The 27,590-nt window shown below is 46.7% G+C and overlaps 1 long non-coding RNA gene and 1 pseudogene across 1 annotated transcript; one reads left to right on the top strand and one right to left on the bottom strand.

Annotated features, from left to right (window-relative positions):
* The first annotated feature begins 1,718 nt into the window (after positions 1-1,718).
* On the top strand, positions 1,719-2,282 carry LOC138926731 (uncharacterized). The gene is made up of 2 exons (XR_011443348.1): positions 1,719-1,969; positions 2,093-2,282. It is a non-coding gene; the product is annotated as an uncharacterized lncRNA (long non-coding RNA).
* A 7,611-nt stretch (positions 2,283-9,893) lies between these two features.
* LOC138926666 (uncharacterized) lies at positions 9,894-13,374 on the bottom strand (annotated as a pseudogene).
* Positions 13,375-27,590: the final 14,216 nt, after the last annotated feature.

Here is a 27,590-nt window from a genome sequence, read left to right as displayed (position 1 = left end):
GAATACATCTGAAAATACCTGACTAACTGATGGGGTTTCCTTCTTTATGCAGTACACGTGTCTTGGCAGAATTTTCCTTTACTTTTAAAGTATGCTGACGGATTCTTTTTTCCTCGACCAAAGATTAGAAGGGATGCTAAGAACGTGATATGAGCCATTTCCATGCTTTCGTAAGGCTTCCCTTCCTAACGGAGCAATCTTATGATTTTCCACCTACTTTGGTCCGTGCATGCGGGTGTGGGTGGGCATTGCATCTGTCAATGCAATTTCGTTCCCATCTATTGGGTGGATACAATAAAGGAAAGAAATATTGGCCTGCCTTGATATTTTTTTTTTTAACCTTGGAATAAGGTGCAACTACACACCCCTCCTCAACAGTTTAATTCGAAGAAAAACACCCTTGCATTAAAACTGGATAACACTTAGAGAGTGCACCAATACCAAATATTCTTGGCATGATATTTACTTCTTTCCTTGTCATTCATGTCCTCCAGCAAGTAACAAGATTGGCCTAACTTCATTTCGATTCGGGGTCTCATACCAACTGGAGCAAGCTTGGCGTTAAAATGCTCAGCTGCTTTTCTTAATACAAAGTTTATTTTGGTGACAATTTGCCCTTCCTCAAAAGATTGAAGTCATATCATAGCTACGCTTGTTTCGTTCGTAGGCTTTCGAAACATACTTATCGATGCTTGATCTGATTTCCTGAAATTGGTCAGATCTGGATAATCTAGCAGTGCCTTCGGATAGGAGGCTTAGATTACGTAATAATTTAAAATCATGGCCGTGATTAAGCATATGCTGGGCGAAAACTGCAAAATAAGGTGAAATGGCTATTGATTGGTGGATAAAATTTCTAAGGGCGGCGTTTACGCTGCTCTAAAAGGTATCCCACTCTCGTTGGTCTGCCTTGATATATGCCAGTAATCGGCACCCCAATACATTGATATGATTTTACCGCATTAGTGTTAGTAACGAATAGCAGAAAGTAGGCTTTGAGCATGACGTTTCACACATTTATACTGTGTGTGTGTGGCAGAGCTCGGGCAGAGAAATTTCCTATGCCCCCGAGATAGGGCCGTGCCGACCTCTGATATATTCTCTAAGGGCTGCGTTTATTGAACTGTTTACAGGATCGGCTGCATTAGATTGTGGGGCGTATACACCTGTAAAATAAGTTAATGACTCTTGAATTGAGTACCGTTATCGCTAACGAAGGTTTCGGGTACTCCGAAACTTGTACCCTTGATGTGAACTTTTCGACTACTTTCAAAAATTTGAATTTTGACAAATGGTCGAAGATAATCAGTATTTCTATGTTATATGAGGAAATGGTCCAATGAAATCTAAGTATAGACGTTGGAACGGTTGTTCAGACGTCACTTTAGCTCCCATTGGTGCTTTTAAAGGTCGATTCGGTACTTTAGTGGTTTGACACACCTGGCCATTTTTTATATAATTCCTAACGTTGGGCCAATAGAATCTTCGGCTGATTTGGTCCACGCATTTGGCAATGCCGCAATGAGCTGAAGCAGGCTCATCGTGTGCTGCATTGTGTACAGTGTTGCCGTTTTATCCTTTTTCCGGACAGATCTGTCCGGTTTTTAACTGCGTCAGCCGGAAAAAAATTTAAAACATCCCCTAGCCTTTTATCTGTCCTTTTTTTATTTTGGCCTGGCCTTTTTATCTGCTTTTCATTTTTGTGTAAAGTGCTGAAAAGTAATCCAAATGTACATTACTTTTATATCAATAGCAGCACTTGATAATTAATGCAACCCTGTTGTAATCGTATATCGTATGTATCGATTAATACAATTGTTACTTTTATTGTGAAATTTGGGCGGGAAAGATGCCAAAAGAAATTTACAAGCAAAAGTTTCGTGATTCATGGCTAAATCCACCGTATCTGGTGCAGTGGATGTGTCGTGCAAATGCAGAAGTTCAGCGTGTTATTAGCCAAGCTAATTTGGTAAAACCCAAATTGCGCAACCAACTGCAAATAGAAACTTGAAATACGATTTTATCGATCAGATAAATATTTTAATACTCTTTTGTTTCACAAATTTATTTAAATTGTTTTTTTCTTTTTTAGGTTTGGGCTACGCAAGAAAGGCGTATGTTGCCATGAATATGAAATTCCTAAACAACAATCAAAAATTATTGGAAGCAACCAATCTACAGAAAATCAAAGTTTAGAAGCTTCCAATGATGACATTGACGATGTTTTAAACGATTTGGCCACCAATAAAGAGTGATATTACATAAAATTTATGGAAAAAATATTTTGTCTTGTTTTTTGTCCGTTTTAATTTTTGTCCTTTTCTATCCTTTTTTTATAATCAATCTAGCCTTTTTCTGAAACATGCTGACGGCAACACTGATTGTGTATTACTACGATTTCAGTGAATTGGAACTAAGATTTTCCAACGATAATAAATATAATCATCAACAACCTGAAAATCTTCAAATCGGCGTTTTTGAATTTTTCTATCATCGAAGTATATTGGGATGACTTTAATGCGTCTGAATCCAGGTCGATTTGTGGAAGAGTTTCATACTTTAGCAGAGATTGCATCTGCAGCTGAACTTTTTTACGTTCGGGAAAGAGCGTCTGCCCCAACATTCTCACTTCCTTTGCGGTGAACAATTGTGAATCCATACCCTTGAAGTTTTATAGCCCATCTAGTCAAGATGTCCATTCAAGTCGGATAGGTTATGATCTGTGACTACCTCAAACACCATACGTCACACTGCATTATAAAGGGCTTATCATAGTCTGGATGACTCAAAAATGGAGAAGAGCACAGCTGCTTCTTGATTTCTTCAAAAGCTGCTTGGGCCTTTGGATTCCATTGCAATAGTTTTCGTCTTAGGAGTTTGGTCAAGAGAAATATAATTGTGGAATAGTTTGGAATGAAACGTTGGTACCAACCAGTTATTCCAAGGAATCGTCTGAGTTGCCGCTGATTCTGTGGAATCGAGAATTCTTGAACAGCAGATTTTTTGTCTGGGTTGACTCGTAAGCTACTTTTCCCAACTATATAACCCAGGTAGTCTACCTAAGACAAAACTGGCTTTTGTTTATGTTAATAGTGAGTCCTGCCTTACGTAATTGGGTGGCTACTTTGGATAAGTGCAGCATGTGGGATTCAAAACTATCTGATAGGATCAACAGATCATCTAAATAAACTAATACGTTCTGCTTAAGATTGTACGGAATTACCAGATCCATTAACCTACACATTGTTTGAGGTCCGTTCGTTAATCCGAATGGCATCCGCTTAAATTGGTACAATGGTCTGTTCGGTATGGTAAAAGTTGTTTTTGCTCGAGAATCTTTGTCGACGCATATTTGCCAAAAGGCGTCTTTAAGGTCAATCTTAAAGATGCAGTGAACCGGTGGGAGACGGCTGAGGAGTCCTTCCATAATAGGAATATGATAGGCATCCCTCACGGTTACTGAGTTAAGTTTTCGAGCGTCCAAGCACAAACGTACTTTGCCTGGCTTGACGTGAAGCACAACTGGTGAAGACCATGGTGAACTTGTCGCTTCTTCAATTACATCCATTTCAAGCATGCGATCTATTTCGTCACACAGCAATTTCTCTCTAGCGGGAGAAATTGGGTAGAATCGTTGTCTGATTGGTTTTGCGTCAGCCACTTCAATGTTGTGTTCGATCAAGGAGGTATATCCTGGTCCTTCTTTTTCAAACGACGGAAAATAATGGATGACTGTCTTTAGTTGTGGCTGCTGTTTGAGACTTAGAGGCGGTTGCAAGGAATCTTGTACGAAACTTTCATTTAGATTACTGGAATGTAAAATGGATATTCCAAAACGTTTCCAAAAATCTATTCCGCAGATCACGTCTTGCCTAATTGAAGCTACTACTAAAAATGTGAAATCGGATGATGTGGAGTTGTACGTTTAAGGAATTTTAATGAAACCTGCTACGGACTGTGATTGCCCATCTGCGGTTCAAACTATTCCTTTTTAATTACTACGAAAGGGGTTTTGCGATAAAACTTGATGTGCTAAGTTTCCTCCAATAACTTTTTTGTTAGCTCCGCTGTCTAGCAGAGCCAAAAATATCTTTCCAAAAATGGAAAGTATGGTAAATGCTCGTATGTCTATCCTCTTTCTTACAATGGACGAAATGGTAAAGCTTCGCAAGCTCTTCTTTTTATTCCAAAAATCGCGTATACGTAGAGATGATCTTGTTCTTCTTGCAGAAGAATAGGAATTAGTGAATAATTCTACGTTGTTGGTATTCTTTGAGGCGGATGTGGTAAGGCTTAATTGGCCTTGAGACTGTAGATTTGATTTGTGATTCATTGATATTGGAATGAGTTTGTGCTGGGTCCGAGGCTACTGGCGCACATTCCCTCTCGGATTGCGGCGGACATCCCTGCCAGAGTTCGGGTTGTACGTCCCAAGCAAACCGCAACCTAATCTAAAACCCGACGTAGAAATTCCTCTTCGATCTCGACGGGAATTTCTTCGGACTCTTGATGGGCACTCAGTGCTTCTACAAAATTCTTACTCATGACGGGTCGGGTCGTTCACCGCATACGAAAGTTACGATAAAATTCTTCGTGCCTATGGCACTCCTTTCGCAGACTAGCTAAATCTGGGGTATCTACATGTACTAGTTCTAGTTTAAGGTCTGATCTTAAGTTGTTTCTGACTTCGATACCGATGTCGCCATCTGACTTTGGTTCGCGCAATAAATCGGATATTGATAATATGGAGTCAAGGAATTCATCAAAACTCGCTCCTTGCTTTCTGCGTCGAATAGCATTTATAATATCTCGGTCTGATCTCTGATCCTGGTATCTCTCCTGCAAGTGACTGCACAATTCGTACCAATTCATGTGTTCGGAAGTTCTATGGATATGCCAATAGAATGAGAGTGCTGGTCCAGCAAATAGAAGATGAGCAAACTGGCTTAGCAAAGGAAAATTACCATTAATGCACTGAGAAGCTAAACAATTGACTCGGTAAATTAAATCTTCGATTGGAAGGTCGTTGGTCGTACTACTGAACTTGCTACGCCAATAGGAAATGACGTTAGAAATCCTATCTGGTTGCTCTAGTGAAAGATCACATGTCCTGCTATTTGCCGGTCGAAATCTTTGGCTGTTGGTGCGTGCATTACTAGCAATACTGACTCGTGGTAATGGAGGTTGCAACACTAAAGTTGGGGTTCCTCTCGCGGGTCTCGAGACAATATATTCAAATTCTTAATAGCTGTGGTTATTTGGTCACCAATGGAGGCTGCAATACTTGCTCTATAGATTTCCATTGAGCTGGGCATAAATGGATGAATGCGTTCCTCTTCCTCTGTACGGTCTCGCGCCTGGGGTTCGAGCTACCTCCTCTGGTTCGCTGATTATTTGTAGTTGGGTTGTTAGAAACCTGTGATCTAGTATTTATACGAAATCTTGGAATGGCTCTGGAATGATTTTGGTTAGAATCCTGGACAGTCTGTATGTTACTCGGCATCCTACGCTCAGATGGAGTTCATTGTCTATCTATCATCGAAGCTCATGGACAGCTTTGCCTACAATTTGGACAGGTATCATTTGTTTCAAGCCACTCTGACAGACATGCTTTGGGAAACTTATGCTTGCATAGGGTTTCCATGATGCTATGTAACGAACTGTTTTTCTGCTTCCGCTCGCCACAGTTTGCCGCAGCTAGCTCACACAGTTTGCGGGTCTGTTCCACCGAATTTATAGTTCGACGTGATTGGCCGAGCCCAGAAATATTACAACTAGCATAGAACTTTCCAAACTCTTTATTAAGAAGCTTTTCCCAAAATACAATGGCTTAATCTCAATACAGCTCCGTATTCTCGCTCCTCATCCTGGTTCCGCAGGCTTCGACGTCGGCGTCTCCTGTTTGTTGTTCCGGGTGTACCAGTCGCCGCCGCCGCTAAGTCCTATGCCACAGTCACCTTTTGATTTGGATTTGATTGGAATTCGTTCTCCTTGTATACTGTACATCCTGTACAGTATATCCACGGTCTGTGTCAGATATCACTCAGAGTCACAATAATCCACTGGTCTACATACACAAGCGCTGCTCTACTTAAAATAATAAATTTGGGAAGTGGCCAAAAGAAAGGAGAAGGGAAAGTGGTCTGGGCATTCGCTTGGGCATTATCTTGACATAGTCCGGCCATTGTCCTGCCCCACGATGGGCGCCATAACAACTGTAACGAACGCGTACAGCTTAGTCATAAGGTTAGGTACAGTAAACTATCTCTAACACTGCACAGGTGGTCTCCGCCGTGCCCCTCTATCTACTTGGGGACGGCTTGCCTCACTCGTGACCGTTACGGAAATCGTCGTAGACAAAGATAAAGAATGTGGAAAGGAAAGCGGTAGGAGTAGGCCGATCCTTCGGCGATTGATTCTACTGACACTAATAAATGAAAGACTAGATGTTGTGGTCCTTCGTATATACCCTCCCTTCCATGTAGAGGCCACACTAAACGATGGGTGTTGTAGGGGGGCGTTGCTGCCGCAAAAGATTCCGGAAAAAAGGATGAAATAAAAGTCGGGGGCGTTATCGGGTTATACGCATTCAGCTTTGTTCGCTGCTTACAAGAGACTCAAACTTAACTAGAAAAATAAGCGGACGGCCGACGAGCGAGAAAGAGTGCACAGAGGGGCGAGTGCGGATGCGCTCTTCAGCGCGGGTGCGCTCTTCAACGTGGGTGCGCTCTTCAGCTCGGATGCGCTGTTATGCACAGCTGAGCGGCACAACGGCCCCTCATCTAAACATCCCGCCCCCCTTGCAATCACTCGGGTTGCAACAGCTCCCTCGTTGTTACGGCTGGTGACAGGCTCCGGACACGACCCAGCCAAAAACTGTGCTCTGGGCCACTGGCAGCCCGGCTGCATGATCCGCAGGTACATATCCGCGCCAAGGAAGACGGAGATCGTCGCTGGCAGATGGAACCACCGATGGAGCGGTGGACGGCAACCGATGAGTGGCGGACTATTTATAGTCTGACCCCGACTAAATGAAACTGTAAATTAGAGCCGTAGCGCCGCGGCAGAGACAAAGCCGGCGCATAATAATAACTGCACCAAGCCAGCGCAAAGCCTCGGCGGAAGAATGCCGAGGAGTTACCGACGAGCGCCGGGAAGTCGGTAGCCGTGGATCGGCTTGTGAGTGCCGGAAAGTGGCGGACGAAGGCCGAGAAGCACCCGAACCGCGCCGGGAGTTGGCGGATGACGGCCGGGCGCCAGCCGAGACACTCCGTGTCCTGTCTCCCGCGCTCCGTGATCGGTGCTCCTCTTGAGCGTCGTCACTTCTTCAATGGATGGATCCCATTGCAGACTCGGTATCGCACAGTGGTCCGGCTTGTATGAAAAGAGCGGCCAAAAATACTTCTAGTCAAGGTAGGTACTTAAAACTTGGCACAAAATATTTTTATTCTAAGATAATATGTTAAAATCAGCCAGATCGGGCAACTATATCATATAACTGCCATTAAACTGATTGATCGGAAATGCTCTAACTTTGGTGTTTTTACAGTTAGAGAGTTCAGGCAAAAGAGTTTGTACGACATAATAATACGACCTACCAAATTTCATAAGGATCAGCCGACTATATCCTATAGCTGCCATATCACTGATTGATCGGATATGGTATAACTTCGGTGTTACTAGAGTTAGAGAGTTCCAATTTTGTGTGTTTTATAAGTTTTGTGCATACCCAATTTTATAAGGATCGGCCGACTATATCCTATAGCTGCCATATAACTGAAGAAACGGAAATGACCCAACTTTTGTGCTTTTTTAGATAAAGTTAAAACTTCGAGCAGATTCTAATTTTGGTCAGTTGGATCGGCTTAAATTTCATAAGGATCGGCCGACTATATCTTATAGCTGCCATATAACTGAACGATCGGAAATGGTATTTGGTATAAATACAAACTTTGGTATTTTTGAAGATAGAGGCTTGAGACTTTGTTTTAGATTTTTATTGCATCTAATGAACATAATTAAACAAAAGCAAAAACAATTCGATTTCTCAAATTAGCTTCAGTTATAAGAGCTACTACTTCACATTCCTTTGCTGGAAAAGTCGAAGGATTCGGTTGCCTGCAAGCCCAACGTTTGTCATCCGCAGCGGACTGATTGACCTCTGATATTTCTGCTATCCGTCGCCGCTTCGTTCTTTCTGAGCACACTGCTAGACTTTATTTTGGACGTCCACTTTGAGTAGTTTTGATCATTTCTTGAGGCTTACTAGGAGAGCGATTCATTAAAATTGTTTCCTTTTCGTTAAGCCAATTAGATTGGAACTTAAAAACTGATGCCTTTTTGCGGTTATATTGTTTCCAAAAAAAATCAATTTTTTTGCAAATGTACCCAATACATTTCGTTAGCACGCCCATCTCGGATACGTAGCCAATATCTTCAATACTGCTGTTTACGTGATCGATGACCTTCCGTAATTTTTCTGCATTGGTGCCGATTGCTGTACACCAATAATTGAATATGTACAACCGAGTGAAGACACATTAAGAAGAGTCAGCTAGCAAAATTAAATTAATAATTATTTAGTTAATAATAAAATTAATAAAAAAAAACGCTATTAAAATTAAAGTTTAAAGCTAATAAGAACATAAAACGCGAAAGACGAACACAAAGACAACACAACTACAATGCAAAACAGCTGCACCGACCTTGAAGAAAATTAGAGATGACACAGCCGCAAATATCGGCAGCTAGCTTTACCTTTTTTTATACCTTAATATATTAACAAATACACTGAATAAAACATACACTGAATCGGGGGATTTCGGGGGATCACAATTAAAACTTTACGTAAACATAAAAAAGACGAATACAAAAGATACTAAAGTGAATAATTAATTTTTTAATAACGACAACACAAGTTAGCGTTTATAAATATTGAAACTTAAAAAGAATATCTTTAACTTCAAAATCCATTTTATTTAATATAAATTGATCAGCGTAATTAGTTGACTGAAAACTTTGAAGTATACTTTTGTTGTGAAATATTCGTGATGCGTGCAGCTGCGCTTTACAAAAGAACACGTGTTCACAGCTTCAATTCTATTTTTAGAAAGAACCGTTAGATTTCCAGAAAGATCTGGTATACAATGAAGAAGCTTGCACATTTTAGTAACGATTTTTTTACTTTTCGTAAATTTTTGTTGCTATGACTTTTTTTATTTTTGGCCTATGGAATCATCCACTGTGCATCGGTAGGATTGCATACCTCGAGTACATCTGTTCTCCAGTGACTGGGCGTTGCGTGGGCGTGGCGACATAGTGTTGACTATGACTGGCGGAAATATGATGAAGGAACAAATAACGTTATCAGAATCGGTGTGAATTATTGTTTGGAAGTACGGGCAGAGGTACGAGACAGCACAAAGGACAGGAACATTGGAGCGGAAGAAATGCTTAGTTATTGTGGGTAGGCGGACGCTTCCAACGGAAGAAGCACGACCTTAGCAACGGGCCGCTTGACGAGCCCTCGCGCGGTGCGGATGTCGACGCGGACATGGCCATCGGATCCTGGCTACACCGCGACAACCCTGCTTAATCGCCACTCAATGGACGGAAGATTGTCCTCCTTATTATTCCACTAATGGAGCTCCTTGAGGTACTCTTCCTTCCATCGCAGCCGAAATTGCTGCTGAAGAGCCTTCAGGTGTTGCCAGCGATTAATGATGGAAGTGGTATTCCCCTTTTATCTCGGGCTCATCCGTGGCGAGAAGTGGGCCTCCCACAAGAAAGTGCCCCGGTGTAAGAGACAACAGATCAGCAGGGCCTTCGGACATTGGCGCGAGTGGCCGCGAACTCAGGCACGCCTCGATCTTCGCCGAAGAGTAGCCAGCTCCTTAAAGGTGTATTCCCGCGTGGCGGTGGACTTGTAGAACAAGGTCTTGAAGCTCTTGACGCCTGCTTCCCACAGGCCCCCATGTGGGGAGCTCCCGGAGGAATGAAATGCCAGAGAAGCTGCTGGTGACTATAGGCACCAGTCACAGCCCCTTTTAGGCTCTGGAAAAAATCGCAGGATAGCAGGCCAGCTGCCCCCACAAAGGTCTTCCCGTTGTCGGACTGCACTTGACGGGGGCATCCTCTCCGGGACACGAACCGTGCGAAAGCCGCCAGAAATTTCTCGGTCATAAGGTCCGACGTAGGCTCCAAAGGGATGGCCTTAGTGGAGAAGCCCACAAACACCAACACATAACCCTTTGTGATGAGACAAGCCCTCCCCGTATAGTTTTTTATCTCGAAAGGACCGGCATAAACCACACCGGTGTACGTGAATGGGCGCGAGAAGGACGTCCGTTCCTTGGGTAGCTCTCCCATGAGTTGCGTCTGCAACTTCTTCTTGTGGATGACACATACCTTACAAGAATAGACGACGGACTTGACCAAATTCCTCACCCTTGGAATCCAGAATTTGGCCCGGATCAGACGGATCATCAGCTGATTGCCACCGTGCAGCGTGGCGCGATTCGTAATTTGAACTAGGAGTCGAGACAGATGTCAGTCGTACGGAAGGATTATAGGGTGCCGTTCGTCATATTGGAGAAGCTCAGAGGACGTGACCCGGCCGCAAGCTCTCATAAGGCATTGCGAATCCACAAAGAGGTTCAGATTTTGAATCGGACTGGATGCCGATACTGGACGCTTTTCGCTTAAGCAGCCCATCTTAGAGACGAAGTATCTGCGCTGAGTGACGGAAACTAGAAGACGTTTAGCCGACGTAACCTCATTAGCTGTCAGGTGCTCTTCGAACGGGGATCGAATCTTCCGCGCGGGCTGGATGAAGCGATAAACATAGGCAAGAACTCGATAAACATAGGCAAGGCAGTATAGGGCAGTCGCGGTCCCTGGCATCTTTGGCAGAACGGCGGTGGCGACACCTTTTTAACTGGGGCCACTCGAGTCTTTGCAGTCTGCAGGGTCACTATTACCGTGGACCCAACCTCGACACGAACGTAAATTGCTGCGCCGTACGCCTTCTGTGAAGCGTCGCAGTACCCGTGGTGTTCGACCTTTAGGTGTGGTCGGAACGCGACCCACCGAGGAACACGAATCTGATCGAGCACCGAGTAATTCTTAAGGAAGTCAACCCATCGCTGACAGAAATCTTGAGGGAGGGCGTCGTCCCACCCTAGATTCAGAAGCCAAATGTCTTGCATGAACATTTTCGCCTGAACAATGAAAGGAGCGAGCCAACCTGCTGGATCGAACAATTTGGCAATTTGGGGAGGACTTGGCGCTTCGTGAAAGACGAGCCAGAAGTCAATTCTGGCGGAACAAAAAAGAACTCATCAGTCGTCGCTTTCCACCGCACGCCGAGTGTCTTGGCCGTGCTCTCTGCATCGATGTCGAGGAAATCAGCACGAAGGAGGTGGTCGCTCGGAATGTCGGCCAGGATTGACTTGCTATTTGACTTGTTATTTGGCCCACGTAAAGAATGTCGTTCAGACTGGTCCCGTTTGCGGACGGGGTCGAAGCATTGAAGACCACCCGCACCTTGGTGGCGTGCTTTCGGGCTTGAAGACGGCATGATGTGGAAGATAGTAGGTAGCCGAATTGCTCGCGGTAGAGACCTCGGTCATGTGGCCTAAGTCGATGTGCTCCTGAATTACCGAGTCATAGCGGGCCTTAAGGGGCGGGTCCTTCTTCAGGCGCTGTTCATTACGCAGGAACTGCGCAAGAGCAAAGGACCGTGAAGCCGCTAGCTCGGAACCCTTCTGCCCGGGGTCGCGTAAGGGCAGCGTCGCAACGTTCTTGCCACTTTCGTCTCTTCTCCTTGTCTGGACAAAATTGTGCTCGCAAACTGAATCCGATTCCGAACTTATCTGTGTGGGCACATCTTCCACCTCCCAGAATTTGGTGAGGAGCTGATCCAGTGAGTCACCGAGGCTGGAGGCCACTCGTGTGGAAAAAACGGACACGCTGCGGGGGTTGGCTGGAGATAATGGGCCTCTCAGCACCCATCCAAAAATGGTCTCCTCACCGAGAAGCGACCCGAAGATGTTAGCCTTGGCATTACCGAGGAGAATGGACAGAAGAATGTCAGCTCCTATTAACACATCGACTTGGGAGCTCTCAAAGAAGTTGGGGTCCGCCAGGGGAATGTCGGGCAGCCCCTTGAGACGATCTCGCGGAATCGGATATGATGGCAGATTTCCTGCCAACTGCGGAAGAACGTAAGCCGCAGTCTCTAATTGTAGCCCGGGTCTAGACGGCGAGCGAATGGAGAAATGGCACAATTTAGTAGCCTGCGCGGAAATGGTCTGATTAAGGCCGGAAACTTGGGCTTGAATCGTCTTGAAGGGAGGCTTGACGAGGTTGAACAGGCGTTCCGTTATGAAGGTCGCTTCGGACCCTGAGTCTATCAGTGCTCGTGCGTTGATAAGGGCCGTGCCCAGTAGGACGGCTCCTGACCCCGAAGCGAAGCACACCTGCACATCCGACTGATTGTCTGAGCTATTTGTGCTTCTGACAGTCTGTGCGGGTCGAGCCCTTGCTGTCGTAAGTGGACTTGGAGCGGTGGCGAACGGATTGCCGCGGTTCAGGAGAGTGTGGTATCGGCTGTGACATGTGAAGCAGGTATGGGCGCTCGTGCAGTCTCGTTGCTGGTGCCCTCGAGCAAAACAGTTCAAAAATAACTGCTTCCTTTTAATGTAGTCCGAGTGCCCATTTGCGTCCATTTCTAGCAACCGCAGACATAAGCGAATGAAGTGGTTCTCCCTCGAACAGAGATTGCAACCCTTGGGGCCCGGAACCACTCGAGTCTCGTATGAATTGAGCCTCCGAGCAGGGGCAGTAGGAATTCCCGACCTTGCCGGAAGTTGCCCGGAGCCACTAGGCCTGACGTCGTCGATTGCCTCCAGAGTGCAATGGCGCTCTGTCAGGAAGTTGTCTAATTCCTTCCATGTTGGAATTTCGGCCTTATTATTATATTCGGCCTTATACGGATTGCTCCCACATAGAAAGTGTAACTTTGGGGAGCTTTGACGAAATCATAAATACCAGGAGGCAGTCCCAAGCCTCAACATTGATGGCGGACATTGCTAGGGCTGTCAGACAACTCTGAATGGTGGCTTGCAGCTCCTTCAGCGCGACCCCGGACTCATGAGAAATAGCCTGGATGTTGCAAAGGATTTTCAACTGGCTGTTGACCAATAGCCGCCGGTTCTCAAAGCGGTCTGTGAGGCTTTGCCAGGCGGCGACAAACCCCTCATGGGTAAGCGGAGCCTTAGAAACAATGGCGTGGGCGTCACCACTTGTTTTGGACAGTGAGTGGAACAACCTCTCTACCGGGGTGAGCCGCGAGTTTTGGATGTAAATGGCCATAAACAAGTCTCTGAAGGTAGGCCACCGAAGATAATCACCCGCGAAGACCTCGGTATCCACCGGAAGTAACCGACAGCCTGTAGACGCGGGCGTGTGTACATTGACGGAAGCCTGAGTGGATTGGGAAGCAATTTTCTCGAAGTGGACAAGTACCGGAAATGGACAAGTACCGGAAAATTCGTGCTCGTGCGGAAAAAAATTGATGACAGTCTATATATGTATATTTAGACAAGTGTGGCTCGTACGTCGATATTGAATTCTTAACTATTATCGAATTTGCGGAGCCGAAAAGGTGACATGACCTTGGCTTGGACTTAACACTAATTGTCGGATTTAACTATTATGGAGGAAGGGTGAAGTTAAAACCTTAATCTAAATTAATTGGATTTAATTATCCCAAAGCCGAAAAGGTGAAATTGAAACCGCGGCTCTACTCGGACAGAAGGTTGATAATTAAATTATTAATAATTTTCGACTTTAATTGATGAGTTGCCGGAAAAGTGACTTAAGGGGAGGTTCTTTTGGATTATTTTGAAAAAATTGATTTTTTTTTTTAATAAAATGAAAGTTACATATGTGTAGAATATACGTGCCAAGGGATATTTCGATACGATGCGTATTTCTTGAGCTAGAGCGTGTCAAACATACCCATGATAACAACAAAGCTATCAAAGTAAAACAAGAAAGGAAAGCAAACTTCGGGCCGAAGTTGATATACCCTTGCAGATAAAACCGGATATATATCGCAAACATCGGATATAGTTGGCCGATCCTTATGAAATTTGGTAGGTTGGGTGAACTGACCAAAAATAGAATCTGTATCAAGTTCCAGCTTTCTATCTTCAAAAACACAAAAATTGGGTCATTTCCGATCGTTCAGTTATATGACAGCTATAGGATATAGTCGGCCGATCCTTATGAAAGCACGTCGTATTGTTTTGCCAAAAATAGCTCTCATGTTAAATTAGAACTTTCTAACTCTAAAAACACCAAAGTTATACCATTTCCGATCAATCAGTTATATGGCAGCTATAGGATATAGTCGGCCGATCCCGGTCGTTCCGACTTATATACTGCGTGCAAAGGAAAGAAGGGTGTGTGCAAAGTTTTAAGTCAATAGCTTTAAAACTGAGAGACTAGTTCGCGTAGAAACGGACAGACAGACAGACGGACAGACGGACATGCTCATATCAACTCAGGAGGTGATCCTGATCAAGAATATATTTACTTTATAGGGTCGGAGTTGTCTCCATCACTGCGTTGCACACTTTTGGACAAAATTATAATACCCTCTGCAAGGGTATAAAAATACATCACTGCTACCACGGCGTGGTGTATCATTATACATAATTAAAGATAGTCAAAAACAAAAGTATGCAATCCATAAGAAAATACAATTTAACCTATTATTCAAAAGAAAAGGTAAAATATGTCACGGATTCCCCATTGTAATCAAATTCGACAATTACTCTTGGTGGTTTACTCACTCAGCTTTTCCAACTCTGCATCGATCGTTGGGGTTGAGGTGATTTTCGCTGTTTACTTAAGGGGTTATATACCTTTTTTATTTTCAAAAAATCGAAAATTTTTTTAGTGGTTTATCTTGAAGAACAACTCCTTGAGAACATTCTCCCATATTTTCATAGAGATTGGAGCAGTAGAAAAAAAGTTACAGCGCTCCTAATCGCACGCCTCGTTGCGGCCTTGAACTGAACTTGAAACTTTAAACGCGAATATCTCGAAATGGTGTTTCTTGAAAAATGACTTTGCGGTGACATGGATTGGCGGAAAACTACTGAACCGATTTACTTCAAATTTTTTTTAAAATGTTCGTAATGAAATTCTCTTGTGCTTGAACGATCGACTTTTCACGCGCAAACTTTTTTTTCGGCGAAATAAATTTTTTAGTGAAATTTCTAGAGACCAAAACGTTCATTTTTAGCATAAAACGCTGCCATATCCAAACAAAAACAAAAAATTTTAAAATCGATCGTTCAAGCACAAGAGATTACTCTAAACTAATGAAATTTTTTTACTTTTATGATTTAAGTTGACCTGTTTGACCAGGGGAACTGTCACCGCAAGGCTCTAAAAAAAAAAGGCCTCTAAGGAAAACAGCCACCCCTTAAAAACTATTCAATATTTTTTCACCAAATTTTGTAAAAACATTCTTTATAAAGTGTACTATTAAAATATTAAAACATCCGTGTAATTAAATAATTGCTACATACCTAAAAAAAAATTCAAACTTTCCTCTTTTTCTTCGAAAAAGAAGGTATATAACCCCTTAATACAAAAGAGAAGGAATACAACTGGAAAATACCTGACTGATCTCCCAAGGCTGAGTTGGTTTGCTTATGAAACTAAACTTCATACTTATAAAATGTTCATACTCCCTAGAGTTTACATTTATGCGATATTTCGAAAATTTAGAATGTATAATATTAAAAACTAAAGGAAAATTATACATAATTTCAATTAGGGTGGGAGTCGATACAAATTTGGCACAGCTATGGAGGTTTGCCGTGGAAGTAGTTGAGCAATTCACTATTGCCGAAAGTGTTCACACACACATGCCCGCAGGCAAGGGTATTGTTTTCTCACAGAATCGCACTAATGTAACTACTTATTTGTCCTACTCACCCTCATAAAAAAATAATATAAATACGAAAACTCGCACTCTAATACATTGCTGGGGGTGGGTTGGCCAAAGATATGAGATATGAGTTCTAGTCGGCTAAGGCGGATCACTAACAGTGGATTTCTTACGCTTAGAGGACCTTTTTAGTGTGTCAAGCGGGCAGAGCTGGCCATTGATTTTTCGAAAACCAGTAATCAATTCTTTTAATCCGATCTTAGTATGTCTCATGAGCGACCTCATTTTGGACATCAGGACAATTATCACAACAATAATGGAGCCCAGACCTATGGGAAATGGCATCCGAAACTAAGGCAGTGATCCCGACAAACAAGGCAGCCAGCATTGGACTGGGTAGGCTTTTTTTTTTTTTTTTATATATTTTGTTTTATTAATCTCAACAACAATTAACATACTTAACATAAATATAACCATAGTAATATAGGGTGTAACGAACTGTCTTTTCTGCTTCCGCTCGCCACAATTTGCCGCGGCTAGCTCACAGAGTTTCGCGGATGCGTCCCACCGAATTTATAGATTCGACGTGATTGCCCAAGCCCAGAAAATAATATAAATAGCTTTCCGTTGTGCAGTCTCTTTATTCGCTGCTCTTCCTGCCTACAATGATGGTTTACGCGGATTCCCGGGAATGGGCCCCACTCCTAGTGGTCGTGACCCTTGGTGTCTCCTTCGGCCGTCCTGGTGATCTGCTCCGTTGCTGGTGTTTCCGCTGTTGCTCTCGTTTCCGGGGTTCCTCTTCGTTGCTCCGTCGTCAAGCCTTCCAACTCTTTGACTTGGTCTGGCCTTCGGCTATGCACTGAAAAGCCTCCACTAAGTCGCCGGGGATACCGCGCCTACGCGCTGTACCGCCGGGCTCGGGAGTTGGCGGGCTGTAGCCTCCGCTACACCAGGATGAACGCCGTGCTCTGCGCGCCAGCGACACTGGTTCGGGAGATAGCTACTGACTGTCGCCTCTGCACCACCAGGGAGATGCGCCGTGCATGCGCACTGGTGGACCTGGTTCGGTGTGTGCGGCCTGCAGTAGGCTCCGCTACGCCAGGAAAACGCCGTGCTTTTCTTACCGGCGAGTCCGGTTTGGGAGATGGCTACTGGTGGTCGTCTCCGTAACCCGCTGTGCATGCGCACCAGCGGCCCCGGTTCAGAGTTTGCTGTCTACAGCCGGCTCCTCTACGCCAGGAGACGCCGTGCCTTTTTGCACCGGCGGGCCTGGATTGGGAGTCGCCGAAGTTTCGTCAGTTCCGACGGGGTCGGAAGTCGCCTGTCCAGGACCGTATGTCACGCCTCCCTTTCGGCCGGGTGACCACCGCGTGTACGCGCCAATGGGCCCGGGTCAAGAGCTGCTCGGTGGGTGATCGGTGCCTCCCCGATCGCGTTCCTAAACGGGCGTGAGTTCCCGAGTCGGCTTATCCGTATCCTGCAGGACCACGCCAGTTGGTTGCGAGTCAGGAACCCGCGTGGCGTACGCCAGATTTGTTCTTTCCTCACTTCCTTGCAAGGCTACCTGCTTTGACCGGGGATAGCCCAAACTCGACTTTGATATCCTGTAGCTGTCGAGGAAACCAACCGACGCCCATCCTTTCTCGTCCTGTCCTTCTCGTCCTCCGGAGCGAACCGGGCTCGGGATCCTGAGTTGGCCTGTCATTTCCGTTGCAGGACCACGCCTGTTGGTTGTGAGTCAGGAGTCAGAGTGGCGTGCGCCAGACTTATCCTTCCCGCACTTCCTAGCAAGGCTACCTGCCGTGGCCAGGAACCGGTCCAACTCGTCTCCTGTCGCCTAGGTCTTTCCACGGAACTGTCATTGTACTGATCTTTCCTTGTCTAGTTCGTTCTCCTTACGTTTGGCTGTTGGACTCTCCAAAGGCGGTCCTTCAACTCAAACAACCGAATCCTTTTTAGAAACACTCTAACACTTGATTGGCGGACTCTCCACAGGCGGTCCTCCAACTCAACGCTACAAGCTTCCTAAAAAGACTCGTGTCGAGCTGCTCCAATGGGCCTCCTTTTATACTGACTGGAGCGCCCGTTAATCCTCCTGGATTCTGCTCCACAGATCACGCCACTTTCCCGTTGGCGGGCTGCCGTTACTCCTGTTTCCAAGATCACGCCACTTTCCCGCTGGCAGGTGGCCATCCGTGCGGCCGTTGCCCCTTTCCGTTCGGCCGCTGACCCCTGCTGTTGCTATGCGACGTGCCGCTGGCCTCCTTCGCCTCCCCTGTTGCTCCTTGCTCCTTTGCTGCTCCCAGTCTTGTCGCCCATCCTGAACTCCGCTGCGCGGCGGGCTCATGTGCTCACCGTTGCCTCGGGAGCCGTTACGTTCCACGTTGACTTCGTCTTCCCACTCGATGATGGAGCTCTGCCCCTCACTGCCCTCACTGCCTTTCCATTCGCCCACTGGTGCTCCGGGGACCGTTACGTTCCACGTCGATTCTGTCCTCCCACTGGGCGATGAAACCTTGCATTTCCATTTGTCTGCTGGTGCTCCGGGAACCGTTACGTTCCACCTTGATTCCGTCTTCCCACTGGGCGATGTAACCTTGCATTTCCATTTGTCTGCTGGTGCTCCGGGAACCGTTACGTTCCACGTTGATTCCGTCTTCCCACAGGGCGGTGTAACCTTGTCTTTCCATTCGTCTGCTGCTGCTCCGGGAACCGTTACGTTCCACCTTGATTCCGTCTTCGTACTTGATGGTGAAACCCTACCCCTCCCCGTTCGTATTGGTCCTTAGCCTATCTGCCGCGGCCCCCCCAAATGATTGGCCATTGCTGTCTTAGCGTGTGAGGAGACTAATTCTCCTCACACTTCCCCCCTTCTTCGGGAACGACAGAGACACTTGCCAAAGTAACGAAACCTTTGTGGCCACTCAATGCTCACCGAAAAAAAACTGTGACTGATCGCTTTCCTCTTTGGTGTGGATGCCCATCCACTTCCCCCCTCCTTCGGAAGACGGCCGATGGCTTCCCCCTATCGTTGGCGTTGTTCGGTTGTTTTTGTTATTTTTTTCCTTTTTAATTTTTAATACTTACCCTATATTTAAATTTTTTTTGTTTTTTTTTTTTTGTTTTTTGTAATACTAACTATGCTAACCCTTTTATTTTTATTTTTATTTTTTTTTTAAGAATCCTTTAACACTACCCTATATATATACATATATATATTTTTTTTTTTTTTTTTTTTTTTTTGTAATACTAAGTATGCTAACCCTTTTTTTATTTTTTTTTTCCTTTTTTTTTTATAAATCCTTTAATACTACCCTATATATATATATATATATATATTTTTTTTTTTTTTACTTTGCTAACCCCCCTTTTTTTTTTTTTCTTTTGCTCTAAATACTAACTTTTGTCTCCCCTCCCTTTTTGTCCTCCTTTTTTTTTATCCAATATATTTCTTCTCCATTTTTTTTTTATTTATATTTCTTCTCCATTTTTTTTTTTTCTTCTTCGCCAAAGCTGCGAGATCCTCATTCGGTCCACTAAACACCACCAACGGCTTCTCCTATGCCGATGCTCTACGATCTGGAAGGGAAATTCCAATTCAGCCTAACTCTCAAAGCGCTCAACAGGCCCCAGAACAGCCACACAGCAAAACGGAAACTATGATGCTTACCCTCCAACAAAGTATGATGGAGCTTATGTCATTCATGAAAACGACCATGCAAACGCTTGTTCAAAACCAGAACATGGTGATACAGCTGCTCGTAGCACAACAGTCCAAATAATCTATGCAGGCGCTACGAATATCAATGTGGAACGCCAATGGTGTCTCACGGCATAAACTAGAATTGTCACAATTCTTGACCGAAAACCATATTGACGTTATGCTACTGGTGGAAACGCATCTTACAAGCAAATACAACTTTCATATAAGAGGCTACACAATCTACCGCACAGATCATCCAGATGGGAAAGCCCACGGCGGAACTGGAGTTCTAATCAGAGAACGAATTAAACACCATTTTCACAAAAGGTTTGCAACAAACTTCTTGCAGGCCACATCGATACAAATTCAGTCAAGCAACGGAATCCTTTCAATTGCTGCCGTTTACTGCCCTCCTCGCTTCTCAATCTCGGAAGGACAATTTATGGACTTCTACAATTCACTTGGGGATCGATTTATAGCCGCAGGAGACTACAACGCCAAACATACGCACTGGGGATCACGTCTAGTGACTCCCAAAGGAAGACAATTGTACAATGCAATTATAAATGTGAAAAATAAACTGGACTACGTTTCCCCTGGAAGTCCCACATACTGGCCAACAGACTCACGAAAGCTCCCAGACCTTATTGATTTTGCAGTGACAAAAAACATACCTCGCAATCTAATAAGTGCCAAAGCAGTCTCGGACTTATCATCAGACCACTCGCCTGTGCTTCTAACGCTTCTTCAAAGCCCAGAAATAACCGAACACCCCTTCAGTCTGACGACGACAAAAACAAACTGGCTAAAATACAAAAAGTACGTGAGTGCCCACATAGAACTCGCCCCGGATTTTAACATGGAATCGGACATCGACTACACTACGAGCGCCCTGGAAGAAGTACTCGTTGCGGCAGCTAAAATCTCTACTCCTCATAGGAAAGAAGTAGACCGAAACAAACACTTCAAATCTAATCAGCAAATCGAACAGCTCGTGCGAGAAAAGAGGCGCACGCGTCGTGATTGGCAAAACAGCAGATCACCAGCTTCAAAACAACGCCTTAAGGAAGCAACCCGATCACTCGACCAGGCTCTTCACCAACAGGAAGAAAATGCACAGCTGAGGTACATCCAGAATCTCTCGCCAACAAGCACAAAGTACCCCCTGTGGAGGGCCCACCCAAATCTTAGTGCCCCAATTGAAACGACCACCCCGATAAGAAACTCTTCGGGATGCTGGGCTCGCAGCAACGAAGACCGAGCTGACACATTCGCCACACATCTCCAAAGTGTCTTCCAGCCAAACCCAGCCTCAAATTCATTCCTCCTGCCAGTAATTCAGCCAGAGTCCTCCCCTCAGCCAGCCGCACCTCCATTCCGGCCGAACGAAATCGAAAAAGTCATAAGAGGGCTAAAACCAAAAAAGGCTCCCGGTGGTGACCTATTGACCCCAAAGATGCTGATCGAACTTCCAAAATGCGCTATAGAGGTCGTCTGCAAACTATTTAATGGAATCATTAATCTTGGCTATTTCCCAAAAAAGTGGAAGAAATCCATTATTATAATGATACCGAAGCCTGGAAAAGACCACACAATTCCGTCATCATACAGACCAATAAGCCTTCTATCTTGTTTGTCTAAACTGTTTGAAAAATGCTTGTTAACTCGCATAATACCACATCTGGAAGCTTGCAATATCATCCCGGCACACCAATTTGGCTTTCGAAGAAACCATGGAACCATCGAACAAGTGAACAGATTAACATCCGAAATACGCTCAGCCTTCGAACAACGAGAATACTGCAGCGCTATTTTCCTCGACGTATCTCAAGCTTTCGACCGAGTTTGGCTCATCGGACTCATGCACAAAATTAAAACGTATTTGCCAACATACACCCACAAGCTACTGGAATCATACCTCTTCAATAGGGTATTCTCAGTGAGATGCAACGCAGCTACTTCGGGCGACTACACCATCGAAGCTGGAGTTCCACAGGGAAGCGCACTCGGGCCGTGTCTATATGTTTTGTATACTGCGGATATTCCTACGAGCGCACAACTAACAACGTCAACGTTCGCCGATGATACCGCTATTCTTAGTCGCTCCAGATGCCCAACGCAGGCAACAACCCAACTGGCTAATCATCTCACAATAGTGGAAAGGTGGCTGTCCGACTGGCGCATTAAAATAAACGAACAAAAGTGTAAACATATAACGTTTACTCTTAATAGACAAACATGCCCTCCGCTTTTACTAAACGGTATGCAGATCCCTCAAGCTAACGACGTAACGTACCTTGGCGTTCACCTTGATAGACGACTTACCTGGCGTAAGCACATCGAATGCAAAAAGATGCATCTAAAACTGAAAGCCAGCAGCCTCCACTGGATCATAAACTCACGATCGCCACTGTGCCTGGACTACAAGTTACTACTGTACAATTCAGTCCTAAAGCCAATCTGGACGTATGGCTCCCAGCTGTGGGGGAACGCGAGCAGCAGCAACATAGACATCATACAGCGCGCACAATCAAAAATCCTGAGAACTATCACAGGGGCACCTTGGTATGTTCGCAACGAAAACATCCACCGGGATCTGGGCATCCTCGCAGTGAAAGACGAAATCCAGAAGCAAAAAGAGTCATACAAAGAAAAACTGTCTTCGCACCCAAATTTTCTCGCTCGGGGATTGACTCGGGTTTCTAGCGTATCCCGCCTTAGACGCAACGACCTCCCAACCCAGCAATCAATTTTTAGGGCCGTCTAACTCCGTATCAGTCAATATGACTGTTAGTTAAGTTAAAAATATAAGATTTGATACACCTCTTGTTAGTCTCGCAAAGAGAAGATTCAAGAAATAAAAGCAACGTTAAAAAAAAAAAAAAAAAAAAAAAATATTTCTTCACTTTTTTTTTTTTCCTATATATTCACATTTTTTTTTTTTTTTTTTTTTTTAACTCCTCCTCACCACTCTTACTCCTTTCGCGCCTCCTCTCACCCGGAAGCATGTGGTACCCACCTGTGCCAGGATGCACCACCTTCCGGGTTTTCCTCGCCGTTTCGTCAACTCGGCCTTCACTCTTGCGGCAAGCTCCGGCGGCCAACTGGCCTCCGGCACCTCTCGCCCGCCTCCGTCCGATGCCTGCCGCTCCAGCACCGGCCTTGCCGGCCGTTTTTCTGGGCATGACACCTGCCGGGCCAGCGCAGGCCTCCGCGGCTCCGGCCACACCCATGGCCCCTTCTCCAACGGCTGCTCCTCTCTCCGCTCCTGTTGCGGACGTGGAGTCGGGGGCACCGCAGGCCACGGCGTCGCCTGCCGGACCCTCTTTCAACTCGGGGCCGCCCTACATGGCTTCTCCTCCGGTCTTTCCGCTCTTGGGCGTGGCGTCGGCGGTATCTTCGCCTTCCACTTCGCTGCCTGTCGCACCCTGCCGGCGGCGGCCCTTCTCCTTGCATTTTCCACTGTTTTCCGGGTCCGCCGCTGCCGTGCCGTTCTCGCTCTCGCTCTGACCATTGCCCTCATGCGTCCATCGATGCGTCGCTGCCTTGCCTCCTTGGTTCTCCTCCGTCGCATTTGCGCTATTACCTTGACCCGGGCCCTCGCCATGTCCTCCGTGGCTTTTATTAACTCCAGCCGCCGGCGGTCCCGCTCTACGCGCAGGCGCAGGCCCAACTCCTCGCTCCGGCGCCGCCGCTCCACCTCGAAGGACCCGACCGGTATGCTTCCTCCTCCTCCTGCAGCCCGCCGGATCATCCATTGTGACCTCGCCTTCTTGGCGTCCCAGGAAGGATCGCCGACGATTTCTATGTCGCTGTCGTCGGACGACACTACCATGGGCGGACTCGTCTTGCTGGACATTGTTTAGGCTGCTTGTTGACTTCGAATAGGCCGAACATCTCCAACGTCACCACTTATATAGCGAATCCATTTCCCGTTGCTGGAAATGTCCCGCTAACGCTCCCGTTACTTGCTCTCCTCCTTTTTTTTTTTTTTTTTTCGTGTGTCCGTTATGCGGATTCGATGTATTTATCTTGCTTTCGTCATTCCTTTGCTGTTTCCTCCGTGTCTTGACCCTTCAGCTCGCTAACATGGGCTCTCTTCTCCCTCTTTGTCCTGCCGTGTCGTAATTACTGGGGAAACAAAATCCACTACCGTATATGGCCCGTCATACCGAGGCGCCAGTTTCGCCGCGAATCCTTCAGCTGCCTTTGATAGGTGGTGCTCCTTTGCCCACCGACTATTTCACCGACCTTTGGGCTCCACTTCCGCCTTCTCAAGTTGTAATGTCGCGCCTGGTCCTGGGCAGCTCGCTCCATATTGCTCCTTACTATCTCGAATGTTTCCTTAAGTTTTGCCGCGTTCTCCGTGGGTGTTCCTTGTTCAGCTCCCGTACCCAACGCATTCTCATCGAACAGGGCTCGCGGCATCCTTGGCTCCCTGCCCTGCGTTATAAAACACGGCGAGTACCCCGTGGATTCCGAGACTGCGGAATTTACCGCCAACATTAGCTCCGGCCAGTGTTCGTCCCACTTCCTTTGTTCTTCCCCAGCGAACTGGGCGATCATTGTTTTCACCTGGGCAGTGGGCCTACGAAATCCGCACACACCGTCGCCCATGGCTCCTTCGGAACCTGTGTCAGCATTTGCCCGGCCGTCTGCATTTGACTCGGCTTGTACTTCAGGCACGTCTCGCATCTCCTGACGTTTTTCCGGATGTCCCTCTGCATCCCTGACCAGAAATACCTGGCGGCCACTCTGGCTATGGTTTTCCTTACTCCCAAGTGTCCCGCTGTTGGTGCGTCATGATTTTCCTTGAGGACCTTCTGCCTCATCTCCATTGGCACGCACAGCTTCCACGACGCCACTTCCTCGCTTCCGGCTCTATGCGGGACGTGGCGGTAGATCAAACCGCCCTCTTCCACGTAATCCGGGAACTTTTGTGGGCTTGTTGTCATCTTTTTCTTCAATGCGCTTATCCACCCGCATTCTTTGTCGACCACCTCCATGGCTTTTCTTAATTTTTCCACTACCGGCTGGCGGGACAGCGCGTCGGCAACCACGTTGAGCTTTCCCTTCCGGTAGCTGATGAGGTAGTCATACTGCTGTAGTTCGAACACCCATCTCGCTATTCTGCCAAGTGGGCTCTCGATGTTGTTAAGCCACTTTAATGCCATGTGGTCCGTGATCACGTCGAATTGGTACCCCTCCAGGTAGGGCCTCATTTGCCTTATCGCCCATACTATGGCCAGGCACTCCTTTTCCGTTGCGGAGTAGTTTTTCTCGGCCCCAATCAACGTTCGACTGGCGTAAGCGATCACTCGTTCGCCCTCCTCGGTGTCCTGGGTCAGGACCGCCCCGACGCCGTAGTCGCTGGCGTCCGTTTGCAGCACGAATTTTCTCTCGAAGTCTGGGCACGCTAGCACTGGATCCTCCGCCAGCCGTGACTTTAAAGTCTCAAAGGTTGTCCATTCCCACTTTGTTCCTTTTCGAAGAAGATCGTTCAGGGGCTTCGCTATTCCCGCGAAATCTGGGACGAAACGCCGATACCACGATGCCATCCCTATGAACTGGCGCACTCCCTTGACGTTCGTCGGGGGTTGTAGCTCTGTAATCGCGGCAACCTTTCCTGGATCCATTCCGATCCCTTGGCTTGTTATCCGGTGGCCCAGGTAGAGCAGCTCCTGCCTGAAGAAATGACACTTTTCCGTATTTATCCGCAGGTTTGCCGCTCTCAACCTCCTGAATACCTCTTGTAGATTCCGCATATGCTCCTCCTTGGTGCGTCCGATCACTATGATGTCATCCTGATACGCGAATGCGTGTGGAGCCATATCTGGGCCTATGACCTGGTCCAGGGCCCTCTGAAACGTTGCCGAGGCTGAGTGCAACCCAAAAGGCATCACTTTCCATTGGTATAGACCCTTTCCTGGGACGGTAAAGGCGGTGAATTTCCTGCTGCTTTCTTCTAGGGGAATCTGCCAATATCCATTCTTCAAATCGAGACTGCTGAAGAACCTTGCTTCTCTCAGCTGCTCCAAAATGAAATTTATGCGTGGCATCGGGTACGCATCCTTTACTGATTTCGCATTGATTTGTCGGAAATCCACGCACATCTTCCATTGCCCCGTTTTCTTCTTCACCATTACGATGGGTGAACTGTACGCGATATTTGAGGGCTCGATGCATCCCTTTTCCAGCAATTCCTCCACCTTTGAGTTTATCTCCCCCTGAATCTTCGGATTTTTGGGGTAATACCGTTTTTTTATGGGAATGTCGTCCTTCATCGTGATCCTTTGCTGCGTTATGTTCGAACAGCCCTTCTGGCCTGCGAACGCCTCCAGTTCTCTTTCGATGAATCTTTTGACCCGTTCCTCTTCCCATTTTTCTGGGCATCTGGCTACCGCTACGGACAGTCTATCCTCCAGACAGCCGGCCCATCTTTTCCTTTTGGGTATCGAAATCCGGTGGCCTGCGCACGTCAAGGTTGTGCCAAACTCACTGAGGAAATCCCATCCTAACACCAGATTTTCCTCCATGCCTGGCATCACCAGCAGGTTTAGGGTCTTTGTGCGATCGCCGAAACTTATCCTTGCTTGGATCACGGCGCGTGTCTCCGTATGGCTTCCGTTAGCCAGCTTCACTCGTCTCCTTGTTGCGATTCGTTGCCCGGTGACCTCCGGCCTCTCCGCTAACTCTTCGGAAATAAAACTCGCCGTCGCTCCTGTGTCCAGCATGGCCTTTATCTCCGTGCCCTCGACCTCGATGGTTGCCGTCAGCTGCTGCTCCTCCTCGGATAGTCCTCCTATTAATTTTGAGAGGCAGCACCGTGCGATCCCGGCTCTCCTCCCTGTTGCTGAGACCACTGCGCGTTTCTCGCCCTCTGACAGCATTCCGTGCTCCTTACCCCTATTGCGCCGCACATCTTGCAGAACACTATTCGTGGGTTCCTGCATCCGCTGGCCCAATGGCCCATGCCACCGCATCTGTTGCATGCTTGAGCCGGGTTTTCCACAGAACCCTGCCTTGGCCCTGCTGCCCACTGCTGACTAGGCTGCTGCGGAGCCGACCTATGCTGGGTCTCAGGCTGCCATCTCGGCTTTCAACTTTGGTTCGTGCTGTTCTGACGCTCCGGTGGGCCTTGGCGCGGTTCCTCTCTTCGCCACCTCGGTGCCCATTGTGTGTTTTGGACGGCCTGGTGGTGGAACTCGTCCCGTTGCCCTTTCTGGGTCCATTGGTCCCTCTGGTACCTTGCCGCTTCACTATGCTGCGGTTCTTCTCTTTTCCACCTCTCGTTTACGGGCGGCTGACTGTGGCTCCATCTTTGTTCTGTGGCCATTTGCCTGTTAAAGGCCTCTTCCTCCTGCGCTAATTCCTCAAACTCCTCTGCTAGGCCCATCACCTCCTCTTAAGACGCGCAGGCGTATGGCCTTATGAACATCTTCATCCTTAGCATGCAGTTTTCGACGAGCCTCTCGATTACTTCTTACGTGGTTTTGCCTAATGGTTTCATTAGTGACTGAAGGTCCACCATGTACTCTTTGAAAGGCTCTCCACGACGCTGCTTCCGTTGGCGAACTTGGTCCGCCAACTTTTCGAAGTATCCTTTCGGCAGGAAAAAATTCTCAAAGCTTGCCTTGAACCCCGCCCATGTTGGCCATTCTTCGTCGTTCATGATGAACCATCTTTGGGCTCTGCCCTGCAGTAGTTCTGGCATGGCTCTGGGGATCGTGTTTATGTCTAATTCGTATGTCTTTGCGGACCACGTTACTCGATCCAGGAACTCTAACGGGTCCCCTGTGCCGTCGAAACGAAACGACCAGTCTCGCACCTGTCTTGCTACTTTGGCGTAATCCACCGGGGCCGGAACATACTTTCTTGCTTGCGGCTCTATGCTCCTTCCCATTCTTGGATCTGGTA

This window comes from Drosophila bipectinata, chromosome 3R (assembly GCF_030179905.1).
Source record: "Drosophila bipectinata strain 14024-0381.07 chromosome 3R, DbipHiC1v2, whole genome shotgun sequence".
In the NCBI taxonomy this organism is placed as follows: Eukaryota; Metazoa; Arthropoda; class Insecta; order Diptera; family Drosophilidae; genus Drosophila; species Drosophila bipectinata.
Note: the sequence above shows the minus strand (reverse complement) of the source record. Positions and strands in the feature narration are given on the sequence as shown.